General features: G+C 33.8%; 1 long non-coding RNA gene across 1 annotated transcript; it reads left to right on the top strand.

The window, feature by feature from the left end:
* Positions 1-248: 248 nt before the first annotated feature.
* Positions 249-2,418, top strand: LOC128556063 (uncharacterized). The gene is made up of 3 exons (XR_008370417.1): positions 249-363; positions 1,176-1,272; positions 1,784-2,418. It is a non-coding gene; the product is annotated as an uncharacterized LOC128556063 (long non-coding RNA).
* Positions 2,419-27,082: the final 24,664 nt, after the last annotated feature.

The following is a 27,082-nucleotide window of genomic DNA, read 5'->3' as shown; positions in this document are numbered from 1 at the left end:
TTGTGACGCGCCATGACATTTTGGGTCCAAATTCGGCGTTACGTCATTTGAGAAAACATCGATTAAAGTTACGTCACAAAAAAAATGGTGGACGTTACCACGTGTTCGCGGCAATTGGTGCATTTCTTGTTTTCAATAATACTCTACCTTGCCACAAGAAAAAAATAAAGTGACATTTATAAACATTTCCGTGTTTTGCAATTCCGTTTCTTTAAAAAATTTAAATGATGATAATTTATCGCCCTTTAGAATCGACACGCCATTTGTAAACATCGAAGGTCGCGGAGAAAATGAAACTACCAAAAACAATTATTTGATGATTTATTTCGATTGTATAAAGAATGACAGTTAGCGAATCTCAAGGTAAGTAAGTATTTAAGCGATATGTAGTGTTAAAAATATTATTTTAGTTCATACAGTTTTGTCCGGTATCTTTTCCAAAAATAGCCCGGATTTGACACTAATGAGAGATTCGAGGTAGATTTAGCGCAGTTCACATTTTATTTACAAGTGTCAATATATTGTAGACTATATTTTATTACTAAATCTGCCATGAATTCAACTTTTTTAAATCGGTTTTGACTCTTATTCAGTAGAATCTGTATGCAAGACAATTACAAGAAGTATTCAGTAGAATCAGTATGCAATACAGTTACATGAAGACCTTGTGACTCTGGTGCCAGACAAAATTACAACAGTCAGTCATAATGTTTAGTTACATATTAAAGTTAAAGCCCTGATCATTTTATAAATATAGCCATGCCATGAAAGTGACTGATTAGGAATAGTTGAAACACATCTATTGTCAGCTTCAACCACTAATTTCTTACATGTAATGTCAAATCAGTCCATACATAAAACTTCTACAAGGTATAAATATTGTATTTACTTGGAAAGAGACAGTTTTTTCCAAAGTTTTTCATGTTAAATTTGCATACTGTTCACTTGGCCATTATTTCTGGATTCCTCATCATTCTGTGCTGTTCTTGGCAAGTGACTAAAAACCACTTAGTAAAATAAATAAACTTTAGATACATTTTGTTTTGAAAACCTTGCCAGGAATTCAAACCTATTACTCTTTATAGAAGTCTTTGTGCTAAATATGTGCTGAGCTAACTGCCCAGGGCATTTTTATCTCACATTTCAGCCTTTTTCAGTATTTTTTCATTTTACAGATCAACCACTGAGGATTGTTTGGCTTGATGCAATGACCTTAAACAGTGAAATGATTTTCCAGGAAGGTCTATACACAACAAGCTGGATTTTATGGAGGTTTGTAAATTTCTTCATACATTTTTACAGTTACTATACTGCTATTCTAAGAAAGATAAAGACATTAAAGTAGCATAAACATAAATGATCTATTTCATTCATAACATTTTAAGAGAAATGATTTTGAATATAGACCCATTCAACAAATATGTGTAATATATTAAGAAGTGAATAAGTAATGACATACAATAATTGAATATATCATGTATCTATTTTTTCATATTTTCAAAATTATTTTTAAGTATTTGTGTTTACATTAAGTTTGATTACATGAATTGTATGTCTAGTCTATAGGAATCTTAGCTAGTTTATGTATTCTTGAAAAGCTACTTTTTCTGCATGAATACTGTAAGATTCTTGGATGAGTTTATACTTATCAAATCTGCTTTCAGTCAGCTTTAACAAAAAGACTCTCTTAAGCTTAAAAAGATGCTTTACAGTCTATATTCTGTAACCTTATACTAATCTTATTAAAATGAAGTTCTAATGTTGATGAATTTTTGTTTTGCAGTGATGAAAGAACTATGAATATGTAAATGGAATGAAACAGAAGGAATTAATATGTTCTACTGATCATCCAGCTGAAATCATGCCTGTGGAATAGAGTGCATGTCACAAATACTGATATGAGCAAATAACTCCATATTGCACAAATAATGTCATGTTTTCTGCCCTCATGACCTGAAAAAGTTAAAAATTCTAGTTCAAATTACAGATGTGTTTCAAGAAAAAGTAAAACTTAGTCAACTGTGAGAAATATTGGGTAAAAGTAGTGTTTTGATGTCATGACAGCTGTGAAGTAGTTTGAGAAGCACTATCCTAATTGTTCTAACAATACAGAATTTAACTTATAAATTTTCCAAAACTGCATACATGAAATACTAAGACATGTCTGTTGAATGAATCCTAGTTGTTTCAAAACTACAACATGTGTGACATTAAAGCACAACCTTTGGAGGAAACATTTTTACAATCAAAACTGCCTTGCCAGTGTGAGTGTAGGAAGGATTTTTCCAGAAATGGCAGAAAACTACCAATATAGCAGAAAATATTTGTTACTGGCTGAATATAATATATTTTATTTCAAGAATTAATCATGTTAATCCATGGTTATAATTATGTTAAAAGATATTTTTACATGACATGACCCTTTGCAGAAATAGCAATTTTTTGCAAAACCATTGTGAGTTGCCATGGTAACACAAAATTTGACTTAAATTTAGATTTGTTTGATTATGTAAACAGCATGTGTCTTGTTTATATTCTGCTAATCAGACTATGTTAGGCAAGAAAATATCTTTTATGTGTAACCATCAACAAAAATTTACATAACACAAATCTGCCATAAAATGGCAGAGCTGTAATGCAGGTAGGCATATCAGGAAAATATGTAGTTCTGAAAGACAAGTTATATTACATAAAATGATGTTGTTTTTTATAAATGATCATAATTGACCATTTGTGGTGTAAAACAAATGTATACTGAACAGATGCTAAATGAATGTTCTGATTCTTTCTAGAAAATTTACAAAAACTACTATTTTAAGAAAATGTGCATTGTTGCCATGGTAACATTAATTTAACTTTTAAATTTTTTGGATATCATCATATGTAACAACATCTTTCTTGTTTTATATGTTATATATGTTAAGCTGTATTATGTTATGAATATATTTTCATATGTAATAATTGCATCAACAAAGCACTATGTTATTACACAAGCCTGCTTTAAAATGGCAATAGTTGTAACTGAGAGAGGTGTATCTGAAAATTATGTATTTCTCAAACCATATTGCATTAATTTTCACGGAATGATGTCTACTCTCTTACTTTTAAATAAGAAAACAGACAGCTTTTGATGTAAATATATGGAAAAACACTTACAATATTCAATTTATTACAAAGAAATTGCCAAAAATGTTAGTATTTTTGTAAGAAAATACCACATTGTTGCCATGGTAATGTTAGTATTTTTGTAAGAAAATACCACATCGTTGCCATGGTAATGATTCACAGATCAGTATATCTAAGTCTTTTGAAATTTTAGCAAACTCACAGTTGATAATAACAGTGTAATAATTATATCTTCTTGCCTGATTTTCTTTCTTACTGTTTAATAGATAAGGTGTCTATAATAATAAGATTAATGTCCTAGTTTTTGGGATGTTGTCTAATTTGATATCAAATAAATTCTGTATCTTGTTCAAAAGAATGTCATAAAACAGTTGTCTGTAAACTGTTAGCACACTAGAAAAAGTTAATTGTGTATTTATTTCACATTTTATGTAATTTATTGCTAGATTCATCAAGGGTTTGTTAAAAAAGAGGTTAAACAACAGTGTTGCTATAGAAACGATTTTTAGAACATAAATATTTTTGTACTACATGAAAGAAAGAGACAAAAAGAAATACATTCCATTAATTGCATGTTGCTTTTGTTATTTTATCATGTATTTTATCTTGATATTATTTAAATATGGTGTCATTATTAAGATATACTGCCTCAATTTTGATACAGTTAGACAAAACATGGTGTCCGAAAAGTGGTAATATCTCCATGACAACGACTGATTTTTGTTGTCAAATTGAAGATTTTTACTCAGAATGGGTCAGTCTGTCAGATTAGCCCAAAACTCCATTTTTGACCAAAATTGCATTTGGACCCAAAATCTCATGCTCTGTCACATTTTTGTGCGACCAAGAAAGAGCGCTGCTATGTTGTATCTTCTATTTTATATTAAGATCATATTAGAATCGAAATAATGTATTATATATATATATAATAGCAAAATCTTGTTCTACTTATTATAATAAATTAATACACTACAATCGGTTATAAGGCCCCAGAATAATTCACTCGGGCTACGCCCTCGTGAAATTATTCCGCGAACGTATAACCTCTGTTCGTGCATTAATAACGTTAAAACACTGTTTATCTATACATTATTTCCTAAATAGAAGGGTATTCAATGATGGATTAATATGTTTAAACACTTATACACAGAATGCTTGAGGTTGAGTTCTATGAGCGTAGTTCAAGCAGTGTTAGGCAAAATGACATGCCATACGGTAAAAAAATCGTTTTCCAGAGCTTCCGTTCGGAAGAAACGGGCATTATGTACTCTTCCATACCAGATTTATTTAATGGTCATATGACTTTGGGATATCAATTGATAAAACAGATGTCAATGTGTGTCTGGAATAATAATTACGCTGTAATTAAAAGCAAAATTGCTGTAATCCATCTATATATTGCACTATGTTTTTTTTAAATACATTTCTTGAGAAATTGATAATGTTCTTATTGTTAAATTATTATGACTCTAATCATAGTGAAAACATGATAAAACCTAAAGGTCGATCATATCGAGTTTTCAGTTTACACCAGAAATGGATAATAAAAACCAGATGTTACTTCCCGATTAGGATAATTATGTTAATAAACGGTGCCTTTGAGTGATAATGGCCCTGGCAAAATGATTATTTTCTTCAAGGGACATAATCACTCAAATGCACCAATCTCCCATGTATTTACCTGTTTATTACATGTTTACTTTTATTATAGTAAGAAAAGTTTAGTGTACCATTTTTATGTGTATTAGTATCTACTGGCATAATAATTTTCATATTCTAATTATATTGGTCTATTGTATAAAATCAAATACCCTTATAGTTGTAGTTTGTTGCGTTTCGTACAATTTGGGATTGATAATAAGTTTTTGCATACCAGACGGGGATTTCTGGTATTTTTACCGGTGCTGGAAAAATCAATCTTACACCCCAGGGGTGTAAGATGACTCTCGTGCTGTAAATGACGTTTTACGAACTACATATATATAGTACAGTCAAACTTGTGCTAGCGACCACCCGTGAATAGAGACCACCTGTCGACAACAACCGGTCTTTTGCCCCCCCCCCCCGTAGAAAAATGCTCATAAAAAGGCCGTAAATAGCGACCACCTGGTGACCGCGACCAGCGACCGGCCTAATTCATTCCAAAGGGTCATATTTGCCTCCCAATAACGACCAAGCTGGACCGTTCCGACATGAAAATATTTGAAATCCGCCGAATTTTCACGACTTTCGCCTTATAGCAAACATAATAATTACTGCTTGACTGAAAATTTGCAAGTTTGCACCGGCCGAATTAATACATAGAAATAAAGAAAGCAAGAAGCTGTAAAAATACTTTTTATCAACATGATAATGGCTGACTGAGAAGTGACCCTTCCCCCCGAATAAAGACCACCTGTGAACAAAGACCACTTCTGCTTGTTCCGAAGAGTGGTCTTTGTTCACAGGTTTGACTGTAATTTATATTTTATTAAAAAGAAACGGAATAAAAATCCAATACCTTGACAGTTCCTCTTTGTTCCTGATTGTATATTTCTCGATTAAAATAACCGTTATTTTATCAAAAATTCATAATGTTACGCTGCAACTGATAAAACAAAACCGGAACTAAACATAGTTATTAGTCTTCGAAACGTCATGACGTCTTTCCTGTTTACAGACGTTGGTTCCCCGCGCTTTGTTTAAATACACTACTATAAGAAATAGTTCTAAAAAGAAAGCCGTTCGATTGATTTTTTTTCTTGAATATGGTATGCAAGAAAAAGATTATATCACTGGCTGTAGGTGCAGATGGGAATATCCGGTTTTCGGGTAACTGTTTACGCCTAAACTGTTACCCTCGAGGCCGGAAATTACCATCTGCACCTACAACCAGTCAAAGAATCTTATATTATTTCACGAAAAATTCACGACATAACGTTCCAGATTATATAATGCTAAAACTGAACTATTCGTGGTTTTGCTACTGTGAAACGTCATGACGTCGTTTCTGTTTACGGACCTAAATGTCCCGCGCTAACGTCAGGGCCTTTATCAATAATGCTAGATTATTGAAAACTTGTTCTTTAGCATGTGTCTTTAAGTTATTGTCTTTATTTTGCAGTCGTTCGAAGGCATTCCAATCCGATGTCAAATTAGTTCTGATAGCTTTTTTCTTTGTTCGATCACGTTGTCTTGATGTTCTACGAATTTCTGAATCATACCAAGGTCTGTCTTTAGGTCTAATTGTCACTAAACGCGTATGAATACATTTTTCTGCCAAATTAAAAAAATATTGATGTAAAAGAGTAACACACATCGTGAACGGAATTTAAAGTTAGACATGACCTGTCTGTATTCTGTATATTTAGATGATTCAGTTCTTGAAAATTTCCGCGATCATAAATCCATACGCGTCTGTTATATATTTTACATGATTCTTGCGTATATCTAATATATACGTAGTTTCCGTAATGATCGCTTATTTCACGTGGTGAATGGAATATTGCTGAATGATAAACTTGGATATTGTCAGTAACTGCTATAGGGTCTATTTAAAGTTGTAGAGTTTTCAGTAACTCGAATCGGGTCTTTAATAATATTTCAAAGGTCATTAAGTGATAAAATATCTTTTGATTTGTGATTATTCAAATTTAACTGGTTTTCGTTTTCATCTCCTACTAAAATAAGTTTGTCACAATATTCAAGACTATTTCTTAAACAAATATTCAATTTATTCCAAAATTCGACGGGCGCGTTTGGCTGCATGTAACGTCTTTGCGATAGACAGTAGCATAAGATTCTATAGAAACACCATATTATCCCGATGTGTCTCAGTGAAACAAAGCAAGTGGTAGTCAACCCAGTTATCTTTTGTATAATTAATCTTATTTCTAATACTTCTTATATTTTGACTATATATAGATAAACAGTTTTCATCTGTATCGCTTACACTTGAATTTTCTCAACATCTCCGAATATTATCTAAAAATGTATAATGTTTCCAGATTATGCACCTTTGCGAGAAAGTGGCATTTTAAAATCTAGTTCAAATGAAAAATCAGATCTTGAATTATAGACAATATTTTTCTGTTGTTACAAATGATTCAAGTACTAATTTACCTGACCTTGAACCCAGCCCTTTTAACAGCATGCCAAATATTAATGTGACTGAAAATGGTGTTAAAAAGTTATTGCTAAATTTAGATCGCACAAGGCGGCAAATCAAACACAGAATTTTGAAAGAGTATGCCGAGGAAATAGCACCAATCTTTACAATTTTGTTCAATGGATCTCTGTCTAGTGGATTCATACCATCAAATTGGTCTAAAGCTGTAGTAACTCCAATTTTCAAAAAGGGTGAAACATTATGGCTAGTAATTATAGGCCAGTCTCTCAGTCTCTTTAACCTTTATCACTTGTAAAATATTAGAACGCATTGTTTTAAGTAATATTCTTGACCATTTAGACAAATTTTAAATCCTTTTTGACAACAAACATGGTTTTCGTTCACGTAGATCCTTGAAATCCAACTAGTGGGTTTTATTCACTACTTAGCTGAATCAGACGAAACCAGGTCGATGTTGCCATAATGGATTTCAGCAAAGCCTTTGATGTTGCTCACCATGGTAGATTACTTTTGGAACTTGCCCATTATGGCATCAGGGGCTCCACCCAATCATGGATACAAACTTTTCTTTCAGATAGGACACAGAGAGTAGTGGTTGATGGGTCAATTTCCAGCACAGCTCCTGTTATTTCAGGTGTACCCCAAGCGTCTGTTTTGGGGCGTCGTCTATTTCTGCTCTACATTAATGACCTACCTGCTGCTGTATCATCTAGCGTGCGTCTTTTTACAGATGACTGTGTTATTTATAGACAAATTAAGTCATAAGCTGACTCCATCCAGCTTCAAAGGGATCTTGATAGTTTGTCATTGTGGGAGCAGAAATTGAAGATGTCTTTCAACATAGCCAAATGTCATATTATGCATGTAAAAATGTTCTAAAAAACAATTAATACAGTCTATATGTTACATAGTCAACCCTTAACAGTTAATCAGGCAACGTATCTAGGCATTGAAGTAGCATCAAATTTGTCATGGACCCCTCAAGTGAACTCCACAGCTAGTCAAGCCATCTAGAAATTAGGCTTTCTTAAACGTAATATACATTCTGCTAAATATTCCACCAAGACTGCAGCCTATAATTCAAAAGTAAGATCGAAATTAGAATATGGATCAAGTATTTGGGTCCCTTACTATCAGAAAGATATCGAGAGGTTAGATATATTTAGAGGCAAGCTGCAAGATTCGTTACTAACAACTATTGTAAGACCCCGGACACAGTCACAAATATCCTTACTGATCTCAAATGGCATACTTTACAAGATAGAGGAGAATATAATAGATTAGCATTCTTTCACAAATGTTTTATAATCATGTTGATCTCAATCTAAGTCAGTATCTTACACCATACACCAGACAATGTAGGCATAACCATCACCTAACACATGCATCACATACCAGCTACCACAGTAGATTATTACAAATTTTCCTTTTTTTAACGGACAGTTGTCCAATGGAACACACTTCAATCGTATGTAGTCAGCATTGAATCAATTTCCGGATTCAAATCATCGCTGGCTGCATACATGTATGCTCCAACCATAAATGTATTACACTTGCTTTTATCCTGTTTTTAGCCCTACTAACATCTTTCTTTCTGTACAACATAGGATGTATGTACATTTTTATCCAGATAGGTACTTAAGGTTCTCTTTTAAGTATTAGGTACTGCCAGTGAGTACTAGGTGGATTGAGTAGCTTGGAAAAGCTGGTGATTCTTTCATTTTTTAACCCCCCACGCATGGCCATAATGTTTCATCACTGAACGTTCGCCGTTAATATAAAAGAAGAATATTGAAAAATAAAATGTCGTAATTTCCGTACTATAGGACTCAAAGATACTATTTGCGACGCAAGAGGCAACAACGTTATTAACTTTAAATTTTAAGAATAGTAATGTAAACAGGCGATTTACACCGTGTATTAAAAGTAGTAGAAAAAAATATAAATTTCCTACACAAACATGTGAATGGATAACTATGGAAACCGTTCGCCATCCGCCATGCCTCAATGCAGCTACCCATTAGGGAGAAGAAATAACAATTCACCATACATGACCGATTTCGACAGGTTCTTTGTAAAACAAAAAACAGCTTCGGACAGACGAACCAAATCCAGTGACATATCCCATACGCGTAATGCTGGATTCTAATTTACCCCCCCCCCCCCCCCCCCCCCCCCCCCCCCCCCCCCCCCCACTGTTTAAAATTAAAGAAAAAAGTAATATAGCATCTCCTTATTGTTTTTGTTTGTTTGTTTTGGGTTTAACGCCGTTTTTCAACAGTATTTCAGTCACGTAACGGCGGGCAGTTAACCTAACCAGTGTTCCTGGATTCTGTACCAGTACAAACCTGTTCTCCGCAAGTAACTGCCAACTTCCCCACGTGAATCAGAGGTGGAGGACTAATGATTTCAGACACAATGTCGTTTTTCAAAGAGTCACGGAGAACATACACCCCGTCCGAGGATCGAACTAACGACCCCGCGATCCGTAGACCAACGCTCTTACCTACTGAGCTAAGCGGACGGGTTTCCTTATTGTCGAAGAAGATGAAAGAAAATATACACTATTAGCAAAAAAGTGGAAATAGATATTATTGTTAACATTCATTTCATATTTGCCGAATCAATATATGTTAACTACCTGTAACGCGGATACTTATGCTTCATTGTATAGAAAATGAATTATCCATTTTGTTACATAAATAAATACTTATAAATACTGTTACCACAAACATGTGTACTAACAACAACAAAAATAATAAAATAGCTTATTTTAGTGCGAAATTCACGCGCATGTTTTACCTTATAGTAAATCTTAAATAAATGCAGTCATTTGTTATTTATAGGTTGGCTTTGATAATAACAAAATTTCATACTGTCAATATAACAAAATTTCCTACTGTCAGTGTAACAAAAATTCATACTGTCAGTATAACAAAAATCATACTGTCAGTATAACACTCTCATAACAAACATATTAGTATTTACAATGTTTCACATCTTTAGCGAGAAATAGGATAAAAAATATCGACATTCAGCGGTAAAGAGAAACCACGAACAATTCGTTAGATTTCACAGCTTATCATAACTATGTGTTTGTAATGTATCGCTGAATATCGTAAGAAGAGTGGGAGTGATTTTGATATCACACAAAATAAGTTTAGGATATGTACAATTATTATGTGGAGTGTACACAGAAAGGAAACTTGAGGAAATGTACATTAAATGAACTTACAGTTCGCCCAAGTTACTCTGCCAATTGCTCCATTTCGTTCAAATCTGACCATTCTATTTCACATACAGTTCTCACATCAACTGTATGTTACGTATTAAATTTAATTGTTAAATGTTACAATGTTGCCCAATAACACTGTACCTGAGTAGCGGCTAACTGTAAGACGTCGCTTCGCTTACGCTCGCTCGAAATTAATATCTTAAAACTTCTGTATTCAACTTATAACCTATACATAACTTTGGTATCGGGTTATATTTTTTAAAACGTGTTAAGTATACATTTAAGGATATGTACATTAGATGAACGCATTATATTTTTCAAAAAAGTGTTCAATTGGATTAGAATATGTGTATACATTTTTTGTGTGAAATAAATACAGAAAGGAAATTGGTTTTACATATGCAATTTACATTTAAGGATACGTACATTAGATGAATATTGTTATCAAATGTACACTGACAAAGACCAACCTGTCACAAATACGGTGTTATCAATAAATTATTTCTGTTTACAGTAATGAAGACCAAACTAAAACTAATTTCAGTTTCATTCATTCTCTGATGACTATTGAGAGTACTTATATAAAAAAGCTGGAGAAGATATTTATATCCTATGGGGAAGTGTTTACCCTGCCGCGGAAACCGATGACAAACGATTTTACTGTCTCACTTAAATCAAATGAGCTGCTCTCATGCAAACTACGTATAAATCAAAGAACAAACTAATGGTTTTTCTATTAAACTTAACGGAACGAATTCAACTTGAAGTGCAGCCGAAACGCGGATCTTTTTTCCGTAAGTCAAAACAAACAATTGATTTACCCAAAGTCATTCTTAAGTAACACAAGTATTTTGGAATACCATTATCCGAGCAAAGAACCGAAATGTATCTTTTCTTATGGTAAAAGACATGCAACTAAACAGTTCCCTAGTTTAAATCGGCTAACGGATCTACGTTTTGTACGGAACTGGAATATCAGAGTCCTGAGACTTACGGAACATTTTCATTGGTCGAGAAAATCCGTAGGTCACGCTCATTGGATAGACTCAAAAAGACTGTTTACAATTTACGGAAATTAATACTGTAAAGGTTATAAATACAGCGTTCGTCTTCAGTTGACGGCTTTCCATCCGTGAGAACGGACATATGGTTAAAATTTACGTTTGATCCGCAAGTCACGGAATCCGTAAGTGAATAAAATCCGTCAGTTAATAACAGTATATATAAAATCTATACAAGAAACAGTACAAGTGCTGATTATATACGATTTCCGTAAGTTACGGAATTCGTAAGTTAATAAAACCGTTAGACAGTAGAGTCTACATTCGATCATAGATACAAGTAACAATTCACAAGACCAGCACTGGAGAAGCATACTACCTATGAACGTTAACAACTTTCACCCCTCCAAACAACTATTACCAAAGCAACGCATTTACAAATTTTTTTGTTTCAACATCATTTATAAATATAACATACCATTTCAGTTTCAATTAAAAGTTATAAAATGTTTAAGGGCTTTTATTGCTATTTTCTACTTGTGGTAGTTTACCGATCCGGCCATTTCGGTATTTAATACAGGATTTTAGTCGATGCCATCCCGTACCTTGTACCGTAAAATACACGCCTATGAATAGCTTACAATATAACTTTGGTATAGGATTATATTTTTCCAAAATGTGTTATATTGGATTAAAAACAGTGTGTACTAGCGGCCGTTGGTGAGTACATTTTCTTAAGATTATTATTGAATGGAAGGGAAGACAACCGTAATAGCAATCGTGTGTATAAAAGGCGTGGTTATCTCGCTTTACCTATCATACATTTTGATAAAGAATCAGTTAGTTGACGGCGCATTCCTTTAGAGTCTATTACTGAAGGACTAGATTCTAGTATACACCATTGTTACTGTTTGTTTGGGTCGGAAACGCGAATGGGTGTTCCTTATCTCAGGGGTTTTCAGTCATCTGATCTTTCGGATCCGGTAGCAAGTGGTCAATATTTTCAATCTGCTTAACAGTGCGCACGTTGTCTTTAGGTCTGATTTTATAGAGAATACGACCATCGGATGTCCAGAAACTGTCTATTCTGTTGTCTTTCCTTGCCTGTTCTGATTGTTGCACAATAAATTGCCTCTTTTTGGTGAAATCATCTGTAACAAACGCTTTAAATTCAGCAGATGTATGATGTTTCAAGTTGGATTTGCTCATGAACACGCCTGTTTTGATTTCCAGTGTTTGAATTTGCATAAGACTTGCACACAGCCATTGCGTACCGTACGCTGACCCGCTACTAGACCTATACAATGATTTAATTTCGGGCAGTCTAGATCAACAAGCGCCGAATGATCGTGGCGCAACCAGCTGTATACAAGCGTTTGTTGGTAGATCTCAAGTTGGTTCATCACAAACGCAGGTCGATCCAGCTACTAAATAAAATGCTGAATCGTTGATAACATGTAAATATGAGAGTAAAAAAGGAAGTCTACAAGTTTGCTTTTACTTTATTCTGTTTTTGCCATTTGTCTTGACTTGTACTCAGGGGTTCGATTTACATATTAATAGGTGTTATTTTGAATATACAAAGCTTGATTTTGTGAGTTTAAACTGAAATATATCTTATGTTTACAAAAAAGACCCTTCAGCTGAAATCCTAGGAGTCTGTATGTACATTTTTGCTAAGTTCAATAGTCAAAATCCCTACTCCCGGGTCAAGTGGAACGCCTGCGTACAGTTGTTTTAAAAATAAAAAATAGAAAATAAAATTCTCCCCCCGCCCCCTTTTTAAACAAAGTTTGGATGATAATCTAGGAATTAATTTATTATGGCCAAAGATGATTGCTTACATGTTGGTGGTTATCAACCATCTCCAAGATTTTTATTTAACCAAATTCTAAAATCCCCGCTTAGAAATGACAAGGTGACTGTCTCGTGTGACATTTCTGGGACCATGTCTATTACTAAACGTTGATTCATGTAGGTTTTTAACGATAAATTCATTATTCCTTGAAACCAGTCTTTGATCTGAAAAATAAGTATAACTACGAGGCGAAGCCAAATGCCACACCTCTTTTTCAGTTTCAGGTCGAGGAAGCTGCTAGTCTGACAGAATCCAAGTTTGGCCTTGCATTAGTTAATATACAAAATGTTAGGTATAGCGAGATAGATAATTAATCCTGCCGATGCGGAAGTGGCACCATTGAGCATTTAGCTAGAAACGGCTTCTATGTGGCCAAAAGAAGAAAACACTATATATAGATATCACTGACCTTCATCCGTCTGTACAACCAGATTGCCTACAGTCCACATTAATGATAAGATTTTGTTCATACTTGCACTCAACAATCCTTGTGGCAAGACATATAAACTGACCTATATATAGATGACCTTGACCTTCATATTATCTTCACCTTTAAACTTAAAACCTCAGAAAACATCCTCTTTCGTTATACACATCAGGGCATGATATTGAAAGCGAAGCTCCCTATTGTTCATTGACAAGTACTTATGGCCACTTTCTGAAGTAAGCCCGGGGTCATTGTTTGAACAAGATCTACGTAATCCTGGGTTTAGACCCGAAATCTATACTGAACTCAAGTGGCATTCCAATTTTCTTTCTAGTTTGAGTTATGTGAACCAGATGGGATTAAAATCTGTAACTGGTTTTACAAGTTTTTTATCAAGCGTTATATGTCCCAAGCTGTCAGTGAACTGTGGCCGTAGCATATTTTGATCAATTTTGTAAACTGACCAATCATAAGGAAACATAACTATATGCTCGATGGGCACGCTTATATCAAAGTTTGAACTTATGATATAACTTAGGAGTACAAAAAGCTGTTTCACGAAACATGTTTTAAATAGATTGAAACTTAAGACAAACCCTAATTTTAGGTTAAGTCTGACTTAGGATAAAACACTTATGTTTCTACAAAGAGGTTGCGATTTCATGGTCATATGTGTAGGGAATCTCTCAACGTAATACTAATGATACTAAATAAAGATAACGCGTCTTTTAAAACATCTTCGAAACATTTATTCGAGTTGCGTGTACATGTTAACCTTGAATTCGTTCACCTAAATCATGTAAATTGCGAAATTCTGAATTTTAATACCGTAGACGCTCATTAAAAAAGAATAACCACCTAGACGTAGACGTACCCTTGCAATTATATAATTGCAACCTCTCTACAACGACAGTATGACTGATAATGGACTTTTATCAAGTTTTCGAATTCTGTCATTCAGTTATTTTGTAGTGTATTATAATTCGATATAAAAACCTTCTAAATACGTGCTATATTGCTTACTAAGTACTGTTAATTTTAGTTTTCTCCACAAGTGAATCGGACAGGAATGAAAAATTTGAAAATTATATGTATATTTCCTATTACCAAATATTATAAACCGGACATAGAAAATTATTTTAAGTAATTTTGATTAATTACCCTGGTGAAACATTTGTTCTTAAGACTTACAATGTTTTTTAAACGAGCCCTGCACATATTGGATATATATTTACACCCAAGGTCTGAAAGTAAAGTAAGAAAATTTTATAAAATGCCGTACTCTAAGTTACGAAAAACCGTTGATGACATTTCACAATTTCCACTTCTTGAATTCAAAATTTCATGAAATCAACTTCACGATGTCTCCGTTTCACTGATAACAGGAACTTTTTAATTTTAAAGATGTCTTAAAGACGCACCACAAAATAACTGCATTCTTTTGTATTTCCATGATGGTAATTATACATGTTTTGCATGAAAAAAATGAGATATACAAGTATTTAGTTACAAAACTGACAGTGACATATATTAGGCCAAGACAATGTGTGTAATGTCTTAACATTTTATTGAATTACTGTAGCAATATGTACAGAAATCAGTGTATTTAGCTAAATTTCAATCACATTTTGTTTCTACAGTGTAAGATAGTTATGCATCTATATTTTTGAAACTATGCTGAAATGAGATTGACTGAATAAGTTTGCAGATGAAGTGTTCAAAACACATTTATTCAGGAAGGGCCTAAATTGTCCACCTGAAAACTTGTAGTATAGCTATATATTACCTGTATTATAAGAATGATTTTTCATGAAGTTTTTGTGGGTTAAAAATGTACGTCACTAGGTCATGACGGGTCTTTAAATAGCTTAAAAATGTATAAACGTTATTTTGGCACTGTGTACACTTCAATCCCTTTGAATTACGTAAGTAATAGTATCATATAAATCTGACTTTGTTTCCGGACTCTTAAACTTATTCTGCTAAAAAGTAATATGTTCCTGTAAAATGTGAAAACTTTTGAAGTTAAAATATCGCTCAGATTTTCCCCAGAAAAAAATATATTCTTTGATGACATCATTAAAGTCCCATTGAATTTCAAAATGTTCACAGTGAGCATTTCTAGAAATTTAAATGTTTTTGAATGCTAGATGTCTACACTTATACTAAATTAAAGCCTATTCATAAACCATTATTGACTTTGTTCTCATTTTGTAACCATTGAAAGCGTCAGTATCTGTGTGTTCATTGATACTTTATAATTTACTTAGAGGGATTTATTGGTTTTTTTATCCCAGTATATTTCTCGTGATGTTTCAACGATCTTAGTTTTACGTGGGCATATAAAATTGTGACATAAGCCTAGCAAATAAATTAATGATTTTACAGCATATTATCACCAAATTACATATATCTATTATGTACGTGTACCTAGAAAGTCTATGTTAAGTATTATTTCATAAAAGTTTCGATATAGAAATATTTCTAATCGTCATGAAAACAGTTCCCTGTTTCATATGAAGAGAGAGAGAGAGAGAGAGAGAGAGAGAGAGCCCATGGACTTTTGCTGGAACAAATGACGCAAAAATAAGTTGACACATTTTAAGAAGGCTTATTTAATATCCTGCAGCCTATATTGTCATATACTTTATTCACATCTGTTTGTCATAAGAGTGGTTATAACTGCTTCTAATACCGTGTTCACACTAGCAGATCGGTTTTATTTTTATCAGGCACTAATTGGCTATAATTGGTACTTGACGTTTAAAACCCATCAAAATACAATCTAGTTTGTGTCCACACTAGGCAAAGAAATGTGGTTTAAATATATACATGCAATGTTGAAAGTAAACAAATATTTTGCTATAAGCAAAAAAGGTTACAAAGAAGGAGGCTAACAGAAACAAGAAGGAGTCATCAATATTTAAACTTCTGCGTTTATCTAAGAATTCCTGTTCATTCCATCTATAGTCCATTTTGAGCATCAGCATGACTCCATATCGCAATTTGATGTTTTTGTTTCATCCACACTCCAACTACTTTTGCCAGCCATAGCATCAATTGTTTGATACAAAAGAGAAACACATGGTATTCTTCCGCCAAAAGGTAAGATCTGTGGATTTGGGATTGTAAAACCGGTTATAACTCACATTTGCGTTCACACTTGTAAAATAATGTAGTATTACTTTTAATGTAGTATTAAAACCACCTCCCGAGGTAGTTTTAATGCTACATTACAGAAACCACTTGGCCTTTACATAATTCACGTTTTACACCACATATAGTGTGGACGCAAACGAGTTTAAAAAAATAAACCCAAGTTAATATAGGATTAAAAACGTAGTCTGAACACGGTATAAATGTATACGAATGTAGGCTTAATTCGAATCTACCATTTTTGGTATCTGACTGTAGTAACTATCTGATTATAAATTATTAAATTTTATGTGTAAAACGATGTAGCAATAAGTACTTTATCAAAACGGAGGAGGGGGTCAAACCTGATACTTAAGGGGGAAAAATAAAGTCACTGATCTTTTATAAATAGTTATGCAGATATTGTCACAAAAAGTCAATGTCACAATGTAACCTGAATATTAAAGTCAAAGGTTATGTTTTTGTAAAATGTCAAAAATTAACTTCTTTATATTTTTTTTCTATTTTCAACAATATCTTGATCATAATAAGTCAATGGTTTTGATTTTTATAAATATATGTATGCCAGGAAAACTCAACAGTGAACGTCTAATCCCAAAACAGTCAAGGGCATTCCTAATATCAAAGATGAAATTGGTCTAAAATGAACGAAAAAAAGTAACTTTTATTCCAATATTCCAATGTAATTTTATTGTTTAAAATACTTTTGACAGTATAAGAAAATGATCCTTATTTCCTCTAATATGTTGATTTATTCATCTAGTGTCAACTCACACAGCTAGTGTAAACAATGAAGATGTCATAAATATGAGTCGAGGGCAAACCTGACGTTAAAAGCCACAGGTCATCTTCATGTAAAACTTCGAATGATGTCACACTTACTTATAAGTATTCGATAGTTATTCATTTCAATGCATACATGTCCCATAATGCCAGCGGTGAATATGTCATCAGAGTGTCAATGTGGCCTGATTTGTTCACCTGACCTACCTCTTACACAAGATATTGGCCTATATTTCGTAGAGCCAAACATTTAGACCATGTTTAATGTAAATAAATTAGATCATTAACCAAGTTTTACAACAATCTGACCTAGTTTTTTTATCAATTTGACCCAAGTACAAATTTATCCTAGATCTCTGACCAACATCAGGTACAAAATGTAGCTTCTAGAGTGTGAACAAGTTGTTGAAATCGTTTTAAAACTTGATGTAGAGGCCTAGTTTAAGATCTATGGTAACCAAGTTTTAAATCTAACCTAGATTTATTACAGACAAACAATCTAAAATGTTTTATGAAGATCGTATAAATCTATGGCCTCTAGAATGCTAACAATGTTTTTCTATGTGCTAGTTTAAGACCTTGGGTACTTTTTATATGAACCATGAAACATACAAACACACATTTCAACAAGAAAACAGAAAGTGTTGCCTCTAGAGATTTTCGGATTGTCATTTTATTGTCGTGACATCGCGCGTCCACGAGGCGACAGCGATAGCACGTTTGCCCTTACGGGACACTGTAGCTATGTAAACAATCGAAGCTAACATAGCGTTTTGCTCTCAGGAATGTTCCGCCGTAGACATCACAAAATTCATGGAAATTGGTATGCGTCAACTGTATACAGTTTCATCAAAGGAAACTCATTTGGACTATTACTATTTGTATATATTAGCTGCATCTGCTTTGAAAATAGTTAGTGCTGTGCAGGAGAGGGCTGCAAACACGTGTGAGTGGACAAGTATTTGTTTGAAACCGTATCAAGCGCACAAAATGTCTATTGAATAGCCTTGCTCTTCCTCTGTACATCAAATACTATATGGCTTCCTCCAAATAACTATTATGTGCTATTTCAACAAGGCCCAGTCACGTATTTTAAGAATACTAATAGTAATAGTTGCAACAATAAATTGCAAAAAAAAACTGTGTATTCTCGGGATGGAAATCGCTTGAAGTTCAAACTATGAAAAATAGAATGCAGACACTTGTTTCAATGACAAGTAGTGTGCTACTTTTGTAATCAATTGGCACACAAAAAGCAATAAGTGAAACTATAATAATTCACTCCTGAAGTAGGAGCTAACCGTTTAACATATCAAAAGCAGAAATGGAGAATCAAGCTAGTCGCAGATACAAGTTTGCTTCTTACTTTAAGACCTGTTTTCCAGGGCACCAAGCTAACATAGCATAGCACTCCCTATGAAACAAACATTCCATGTAGTTTCAATGAAACGGCATTTCAAGCTGAACCGTTTTTATATTTTTAATCGTATGACTGTGTTTAGACCAATGAAAATGACTATAATTATAGATTTAACAATAATGCATTTTGACGATATAAGACGCAAAGGGAGTAATATTCCAAATTCACCATATATTTTGACGTGATAGTATGCGAGAAATTCAGTAATAAGCGAAAAATCATGTAACAAGAAATACTCTACTTAGTTTAGGAAGTATCAAAGTCGGAGAGAAATTCCTGAAATTTTATCAATAAAGCTGATTAAACTTATGCACCGAAACTTAATCGAAATGAAACCGAAATTAAACATGCATGCTTAGTTGATTACCGAAAATTGGTCCAAAATGTGTTAAAAAAAAGTATACATGTTTCCACAAGTTGCTGATGCAAAAAAATAACAAAAACTATACAGGATCCTGTGCAATTCCTTAACAAGTTTGTTGAATTTCCCATATTATTCGCAGTATTTATAAATTCCATTTCATTTTCCGCCGTTTAAATATCAAAGCATTATCGTATCATAATCACCTATATTGAGATCATTTCGCATGTATTTCTATGTATTAACATGGTGTGCTAATACACATTTTACAGAGAAATGCAAATCAAAATTCTGCGCACATCTGAAAACCCTAGCCGATTCCGAAACAACAAAGAACGGCTTCGTATACGATTGGCTTCCGGTTCGCTGTATATGTGAAACGGCCTTAAGACTCAGTCTTATACTTATGTATCAGTTTTTGCTATAAAGTTTATAGCCCATGAGTCAGTTTTCTACAAGTTAACATGTGTACCTTCATAGTAATACAAAGGTTACGTTTGTATTGATCTCGGCATCGGGAGTGGAAGCGAACCCGTCGAATAGAAGTTCAAAACTAAAGATAGTTTATGTCAATTACATTATTTGAAAGAAATGAAAGAAATTTTCATTATTTTTTTGAAAACAACAAAATGTGTATTACTTATATTCTAATATAATTGTTAATGTCAGGTAGTGTATTAAATTATTTAATTCACCTAAACAAATCATGACCATTACGAGAACGCAGGACCAACAGCAATTTGATTAATTGAACTGAGGTGTGTGTGGGAAGGTGGAGCGAGGGACGGGGAGGCAATTACGGAGTTGAGTTATATTTTTTTATAAATCAAGTTGTTTCGTATTAGCCTCATCACTTGTCCTCTTACAGTCGTATTGGTCATCTGCCTTCGGTCAATACGACCATCCTTGAAGAAATAACAAGGCCAGTATGAAATCATCATAATTAAATCTGTCTATCGTCTGCCTGGAAACATCTTAACATCCACAATAATTTGTTTTGATATAAAACTGAACGCCTTCGAAAGCGTAATACTAGTATTACATTATCGACGGAGAATTCTAATGGAACTTTGCGTAGGCATCCTTACAAGAACGAAGCATTAAAACTATCATAATGTATCTTCTTATATGTTCAGACATCGACGTCTGCAATCCAGCGCGTGCAAAATGCATGACACGTGCTACGCTGGAATCAATAGTTAAACTTGCACGTACGTGTTCACAAGAACGAAGCATTTGGATTAAAACTATCATAATGTATCTTCTTATATGTTTTAGACATCGACGTCTGCAATCCAGCGCGTGCAAAATGCATGACACGTGCTACGCCGGAATCATAAGTTAAACTTGCACGTACGTGTTCACAAGAACGAAGCATTTGGATTAAAACTATCATAATGTATCTTCTTATATGTTCAGACATCGACGTCTGCAATCCAGCGCGTGCAAATGCATGACACGTGCTACGCTGGGGAAACAATAGTTAAACTTGCACGTACGTGTTCACAAGAACGAAGCATTTGGATTAAAACTATCATAATGTATCTTCTTATATGTTCAGACATCGACGTCTGCAATCCAGCGCGTGCAAAATGCATGACACGTGCTACGCTGGAATCAATAGTTAAACTTGCACGTACGTGTTCACAAGAACGAAGCATTTGGATTAAAACTATCATAATGTATCTTCTTATATGTTCAGACATCGACGTCTGCAATCCAGCGCGTGCAAAATGCATGACACGTGCTACGCTGGAATCAGTAGTTAAACTTGCACGTACGTGTTCACCTGGTAAACTATTAAACGTCAAATAAGTACATAACCCTTGGATAACATGCAAATGGTATGACGGGATTCAGACAAGTTCATATGTATCTCCTTAGCACTTAAAACTGTGCCTATATTTTTAAAAATACCAACTGTATACTGAATATCTATTTTGATCTGAAATACAGCCTTTATTTCACTAATGAATATAAAATCCTGTATTCACCTCCCATCGGGTGCGAAACATATTCAATGGTTTAAAGACCACGCAAAAGTTTTTGGCGTACTTTGATTTTGTAGAATAGAATGGTATTTATATGTGCACCGGTAACGAGTAAAAATGTAAACAATTTATAGGCGGTACGTTATTCTGCAATGTAACGCCTATAAACAATTAGACTATGTGTCTTGGAATCAGTGGAATGAATGAATGACAGTCGATCTTAGTCGTATATCTGATTGACGGCGAATGCTTATGACTTTGTGTGATGCTAAAAGGTATTTCTGTTGTAACTGTAATATTCTATCGATTGAGATCCTCTCGAAACTTATTAAATTATTGCTGAAATCTGGACAAAGCTCGCTGTCTTTGCCGTTCGCCCGAGCTAAAAGAGCAAATGTGAAAATTCGGTGTAAGTTATATTTCACTGCTACTGCCAGTTAGAAAGGTCATGCTTCAAACACGTAGGAGAAATTTGGGCAGTTTTGACCTACTAGTATTAAAAATGTTTGAAAAGTTAAATTATATTTTTTCTTTACACAAAAATTGCCATCTGACAAAGTCAATACGCCGATACTCTGGAGTACCCCGAACATGATATTGTCATAAAATTGTTCCAGTTCACGTAATGTGGTTGGGTGGAGAATAAGGGTGCACTTACACTGCCTTACTATGGGCTATTCTGTTATAGAGAGAAGTGATAAATTGTCTGTCTTACGTGTGAGAGGTCCTGGGTTCGAGTCCCGTTCAAAACAAATTGTTTGCATTCTGTTACAGCGTATATTTGAAGGTTATCGGACTGTTCCAGATGTTCTGTATTTTTAGTGAACAGTAAAATGTTAAGCAATCCAATTCAATGTGGAAAGTAAAATGAAATACACCCAAATAGAAAATATCTAATATATTACTAGTATGTCCCTTTAATGTCTCTGCTCTACATGTCTAAGAGGCATTACATTTTTCTTGATCACAAAATTTTCTTTTATATGAACATATTACACATTTCTGTTTAAAATATTATAAATATATCTATTTTTGAGAAATATATGGACAATTACATGCATTTCAAAGCTTTCTAAATTCCTACCTATGTTTTGAAAAAAAGATACTATCTCTAAATGGTGGGACAGTATGTTTTAATTGCAACGTTCCGTGCGTCTAGAAGTTGACCCTTTCAAACGAGCTTTCAGCCTTCTTGCTTAAAACCATAGTCCATTTTGGCTGATATAACAGTAGAAATAGGTATGTGTATATAATAAAAGGGTTATTAAAGCAGTACCTTGATCTGCACTGGTGCGCATGCATTCGGCTGTCGTGGAGTTTTGCCAGACTGGAGCACATTCGGCGCAAGCGCCTCGTCTGATTCAGACTCGATAAAATCCACTTGAGCCTTATACAACATTGCATATCAAAGTGTTGTTATAATAATCCTATTTTATTGACATCTTGGTGTCCACTTCGTACAGCCCAACTAATTTATCTGCGTTGAAACATGTGATTACTTAGTGACTGTCCCATAGTTCTTCGCGAACTTTAATTTTAACTTGACATATTCATTTTATTTACTAATTATAGATCTGTTTTCAACCCTTTTGTTCCTGCTCTTCTTACCCTGCATGAAGTTGATATCTTTTAGTTACTATCGAATCCTAATATTTTATCAAACATCATCTTTGTCAGTAATCATGAAAATAACGGAAGGTCTATTAAAATTATTTCATTATTTCACTGAATGTGCCTATTTTTTATAGTAAGTCTTCTTATAATAAACACTTTGAATCAACCTTTCTGGTGTGTTTTTTTTATTATTATTTTCTGGGTCTAAAACATCGGAATGGCTAATGTTTTTGAGTCAAGATACTTATTTTATTTTCAAAATGCTATCACGGACATCCTATCTGAAACCAAGTGTCAGATCAGAAACTTGATACGATCTGATTTAATATTTAATTTCGATTTCAACTTTTGTTTTTAAAAGGAGAGAAAGTGTATAAAACAGTCTCCGGATTTAGTTTGCAAATCCGGAATTTTCGCAAACTCAGCTACCTTTTGCCTTTGACTTTTCTCTGATTTTTTGACATTAAACGATAGTTCTAATCCCATAGAGTAATAATTGGTCGTTTTCTTCTTTATATGTTAAAGAATGAATTCATGGGAGGTTTTCAAAGTGGGTCCTCCCATGGGAGTATTTTTTCCTCCCATGGGGTTTTGCAAAACCCATGGAGGTCCCACGGGTGGATTTCTCCCACTTTACCAATTACGGGAGAAAAAAACCGTGGGTTTTTTCTAAAATTTTCAAATCAAATATTTTAACTCAAATTAATAATTTATACAATAAAAAAACTGTTGTGACATGATTTCGCGTTGAAAAAACGACATTTGCAAAAAACTCCCATTTTCGTTATGGAGGAAACCCCACACTGGCGACTCGATGAATTTTTGAAATTGCATTTAATGTTTCACTTTTTTGCTAATTAATTATAATTTTATCAATATCAACTCAAATTTAACTTAAAGATGTATTACTGTGCGAAATAAAAAATAATCGTAAACCCCACGGGTGAAAACCTCCCATTGTTTTAAATGGGAGCACAATCCCGTGGGAGTTAGAAAATAAATAAAAAATAAATATTGTGACATTTTGACAGAACAAAAACATCAGTTTTTTATTTTATACTAATTCCATCATAAAGTAACATCTGGGTTTCTACTCAGCGAAAATATTTATACATTGTATAATTACAATGCCACCGACACGATTAAACACAGGCCGCTTTGCTGATTATGACCGTAGCATTGCGATCTCAACGATGTCACATAATAAGACGGGTCATAAAACTTACTGAACATAGACGATATATTTGACATGACAAATATGCACCGCGGACTTTTTAATCCAAAAATTTAAAAAATGCAGGAGATTAGAGGAAACTCTCCTTTTAAATTGAAGTTCACAAAGAAAAACATATCCAAATCTAACCCGATCTGCCTCTGTCATAATGCTAGTGTCAAAGACTTAAATCATTATTAAGTACTTCCTTTCTTATTTGAAATGCCTAATATATCTCCATCAAATGTACTAGTATTCTTCATATAATTGTTAAAAATACATGCGAAGAAATCAATAATTTTCAATATAATGACATATTAACAAAATAAACTCGAATTCAAAACATAATGACCATCCTCCAACAACCTAAACATACCGCACCTTCTGGAAAAATTCTCCTCCGTAATTTGCCCAGTCAAGAACCATTATAGAAAATTAAATCAGCAGAAAGGACGATATAATGATAAGACCTGAAAAATGCCCCACCCAGTTTTTGATAAGAATTTGAAAAATTAATACTGTAACTTTAACTGTTAAAAACTTACGAGATCATAACTGTTTTAATAACTAAGGATTAAAAAACTTAAATCAAGTCAGAATGCAGTTACTAAAATAAACATTTTAAGAGAATGTTTCAGCTTACTTGAAGTAAACAGGATAACCACTTATCTCTTCTAAGCAACCGTACATAAAAAGATACATACTGGGTGGGGGGGTATAAGAAATTTTAATAGCTACGAGTTTGCTGTAAAGTGAAATTGAAAGTAACACATTGAATGTTTTACCAAAGAATCAACTGCATTTCGGCGTTTATTTTCAAGTTGATAGTGTTTAAGCGGCATTTTCAAAGAAAAAAATAGTTTGGTTTCCTCAAATGATTAAAAAGGCATGAAAGACACCCTCTGAGCAACGCAACTACTAAAAATTAATAATTTGTTTATGTAAGAATTAGTTTCTGCTTTGACGCGATCGGTACGCTCGGTAGCTCAGTGGTATTTGAGGTCAAAATCTTAAAGCATTATTCTGTCAATTACGAACAATAATACTACTTTGATGATTAAAAACACTAGACTTTCGTACCATATTTTGTATTTTAATATCGAGTTTTAAATATTCCGAACCATTTATCTATGCTATTTTCTTTCATTTACTATATGTCCGTTACATGTTATAAAATGGTTTTGTACTAATGATGCAGAAAGCCTACAATCTGTATGTACTTAACGTACCATTCGATAAGTGCTTTTTCATTAATTGTAGAATAAATGCCATGTTTTAACTAGACCGTTTAAAATATTTTCTTAGTATGAAGTTTCATAAATAAGCGGTCGGAGATTGAACCCACGACCTCACATATAAGAAGTGGGTGCGGTTTAGGCTGTCTGCTCTGTTAGTGAATACTTTTTTGAAATATACATTCATCAATCCGAAAATGGAGGTGATAAAATTTAGAGGTGTTATGCCGTTTTTCGTTTCCTAAAATAACAGTACTAATCTTAAATATCGGGGAATATAGTGATTGTTACGGTGGCACAGAGGTCACATAATATAAATAAACATATGGCGCGTACGTGTTTGACATGATATTGTCAACCCGAGGGCAGAATGTTACCCGAGGAGAAATAAAGATTATTGTATTTCATACAAATACGTGAGCAGATAATAATTATTTCGGGCGGACGTATGTAAAGAAATTGATATAATTTCTTTTTGTTGAAAGAAAACACACTTTCCTTATATCTTTTCATAAGTTAAGAAACACTTTTCCTTACAAAAAGGCGAGACTAAACAGTTAAGATCTAGGTAATTAATAAGTGCGTCACTATAGAAAAACATGTTGTTTTTCTCACGAAGTGCACATAAAATGCATCTAAAGTTATTAGTCAGGTCATATAAGTGTTTATATTGCAGTAAAATGATGGACATTGGGTGTAACTTGAGTGACAATTTATCTATATTTTACGAGAAATATTTTTATTGTTTATTACTTTCGGTTTGTACAAGAATTCATTAATTTTGCTTATGTAAATGATGTATTTGACCAATCTGTATAAATATGGAGACAAAATGTGTATTGTCGGACTAAGCTGAAAGGGGACGCCCGCTCACACAGCAACCACGTGGTGGCTCGGAGGCCGGCCAGGGCTAAGGCCTTGCGCTGTTCACAGCCTGAGAAGGAACGAAGACGGAGACAGAGAGTTGTGAAATGCTTTAAGGCTTATTTGTGCTAGATGGAATTTTGTTAGCTCTGTCAGTTAGAAGTTATACTAATGGTGACGGAAAATAAACTACATAGAAACGAAAAACAGTGTCAGTTTAAGTTATTTATTCAGAGGACTTAAGGAGCGGCTACGCTACACTGTTGATTTGGTGCCGTACGACCAAGGATCGAACAAACACGGACACGTTGTCGCGGAAACACAACAAGAAGTACTACACTACAAAAGGCAACATTGATCACCAGAAATACGATAGCAGTACAATGGACCAAACATATTTTGGATATCGTCCCGGGAACACAACAAGAAGTACTACACTACAAGAGGCTACTTTAATCACTGGCAATACGATAACAGTAAAATGGACCAAATGTATTTTGGAAGTCGTCGCGGAAACACAACAAGGAGTAAAACACTACAAGTATTATTTAGATCACGAGTAAATAAGATGATACTACATTGGATCAAACATATCATGGGAAATTGTTTTGGACACAAAATTATAATACCCAAGCAAGACATGCAACATCAAGAGAAGAAATAACACAACAACAAGATTTGGCTGAGATG

This window comes from Mercenaria mercenaria, chromosome 3 (assembly GCF_021730395.1).
Source record: "Mercenaria mercenaria strain notata chromosome 3, MADL_Memer_1, whole genome shotgun sequence".
Lineage (NCBI taxonomy): Eukaryota > Metazoa > Mollusca > Bivalvia > Venerida > Veneridae > Mercenaria > Mercenaria mercenaria.
The sequence above is the reverse complement of the archived record's forward strand: the minus strand, read 5'-3'. Positions and strand labels throughout refer to the sequence as shown.